Below are 2,431 nucleotides of genomic sequence, written 5' to 3' on the forward strand. Positions count from 1 at the left end.
GCTTCTTTAACGTCAATAGCTTGACAGTGGGCTCTCATGGAGCCTCACAGATAATCAGAGCATGGTTGGGGCCTCTCAACACCAAACTTAAAGTTTGGCTGTGGCCTCCCAACACCAAACTTAGAGTTTGAATGTGGGGGTTTTGTTTGACTCTGGATTGAGAGAAGCTTTTCATGCTTCCTCTCCATGGTTATAGAAGGAGAACTTTGAGTCTTGAATACAAGGTAGTCCTTATTCAACTGAAGGACCAACTCTCCTCTGTCCAGAGGACATCCCATGAGGCTTTTCTCACTGGGACTCACGTCCTCCTCACTCTCTCCAGGTTCGGCCATGTTGGTCATGGTTATGGCCTTACACTCTCTCTTGGGATTTTCTTCTGTATTGCTTGGGAGAGTACTGGGAGGAGTTTCAGTAATCTTCTTACTCAGCTGACCCACATGTGCCTCCAAATTTCTAATGGAGGACCTTGTTTTATTCATGAAACTTAGTGTGGTCTTGGATAGATCAGAGACCATGGTTGCCAGGTTAGAATGGCTCTGTTCAGAATTCTCTGTCTGTTGCTGAGAAGATGATGGAAAAGGCTTGCTATTGCTAAACCTATTTCTTCCACCATTATTGTTGAAGCCTTGTTGAGGCTTCTGTTGGTCCTTCCATGAGAAATTTGAATGATTTCTCCATGAAGGATTATATGTGTTTCCATAGGGTTCTCCCATGTAATTCACCTCTGCGATTGCATGGTTCTCAGGATCATAAGCTTCTTCTTCAGAAGATGCTTCTTTAGTACTGTTGGATGCAGCTTGCAATCCATTCAGACTCTGAAAAATCATATTGACTTGCTGAGTCAATATTTTGTTCTGAGCCAATTTCAGAGTATCAATTTCAAGAACTCCCTTCTTCTGAGGCGTCCCATTGTTCACAGGACTCCTCTCAGAGGTGTACATGAACTGGTTATTTGCAACCATTTCAATGAGTTTCTGAGCTTCTGCAGGGGTTTTCAGATGAAGAGATCCTCCTGCAGAATGGTCCAATGATATTTTTGACAACTCAGACAGACTATCATAGAATATACATATGATGCTCCATTCTGGAAGCATGTCAATAGGACACCTTTTGATCAATTGCTTATATCTTTCCCAAGCTTCATAGAGGGACTCACCTTCCTTCTGTCTGAAGGTTTGGATTTTCACTCTAAGCTTGCTCATCTTTTGAGGTGGAAAGAATTTGGCCAGGAAAGCACTGACCAGCTTTTCCCAAGAGTTCAGGCTTTCCTTAGGTTATGAATCCAACCATGTTCTAGCTCTGTCTCTTACAGCAAAAGGGAAAAGCATAAGCCTGTAGACCTCGGGATCAATTCCATTGGTCTTGACAGTGTCACAGATTTGCAAGAATTCAGCTAAAAACTGATGAGGATCTTCCAATGGAAGTCCATGAAACTTGTAATTCTGTTGCATTAGAGAAACTAATTGAGGTTTAAGCTCAAAGTTGTTTGCTCCAATGGCAGGAATTGAGATGCTTCTTCCATAGAAGTCAGAAGAGGGTGTAATAAAGTCACCAAGCAACTTCCTTGCATCTCCACCATTGTTATTAGGTTCGGCCATGTCTCCTTCTTTTTTGAAAATTTTTGTCAGGTCCTCTCCAGAGGGTTGTGCCTTAACTTCTCTTAGTTTCCTCTTAAGAATCCTTTCAGGTTCAGGATCAACTTCAATAAGAATGTCTTTATCCCTGTTCCTGCTCATACGAAAAAGAAGAGAATAGAAAGAAGAGGAATCCTCTATGTCATAGTATAGAGATTCCTTTATGTGAGTAGAAGAGGAGAAGAATATGAGAGTAGAATGGAGAAGAGAGAAGATGAAGAATTCGAATTTCAAATTAAAATAAAAGGAAAATATCTTTGTTTTTATTAAATTAATTAATTAGAATTCGAAAATATAAAAAGAAATAAAATTGAAATTTAAAACAATTAGTTAATTAAAAAGAATTTAAAAAAAGAGGTTAGTGATTTTTGAAATTTGGAGAGAGAAAAGTAGTTAGGAGTTTTGAAAAAGATATAATTGAAATAGAAAACTTTTAAAATCAAACAAAAAGTCAAGTAGTTAATTGAAAAAGATTTGAAAATTAATTTTTTGAAAAGATAAGAAGTTAGAAAGGATTTTGAAATTGATTTTGAAAAAGATATGATTGAAAATTTAATTTGAAAAAAAAAATTTGAAAAGAAATTTAAAAAGATTTGATTTTTGAAATTAAAGTTGATTACTTGACTAATAAGAAATTAAAAGATATGATTCTAGAATTTAAAGATCGAACCTTTCTTAATAGGCAAGTAACAACTTGAAAAATTTTTGAATTAAAACATTAAATGTTAGTGAGATTTTCGAAAATATGAAATAAAGATAAGAAAAAGATTTTGAAAATCAAAATTTAAAATTTTCGA

The 2,431-nt window shown here is 36.1% G+C and overlaps 1 non-coding gene across 1 annotated transcript; it reads left to right on the plus strand.

The window, feature by feature from the left end:
* The first annotated feature begins 1,088 nt into the window (after window positions 1–1,088).
* On the plus strand, window positions 1,089–1,196 carry LOC148544137 (small nucleolar RNA R71). Its single transcript, XR_015900895.1, has one exon. It is a non-coding gene; the product is annotated as a small nucleolar RNA R71 (small nucleolar RNA).
* Window positions 1,197–2,431: the final 1,235 nt, after the last annotated feature.

The sequence above is a fragment of the Arachis ipaensis genome, chromosome B9, assembly GCF_059453495.1.
Source record: "Arachis ipaensis isolate K30076 ecotype BB chromosome B9, ASM5945349v1, whole genome shotgun sequence".
Lineage (NCBI taxonomy): Eukaryota > Viridiplantae > Streptophyta > Magnoliopsida > Fabales > Fabaceae > Arachis > Arachis ipaensis.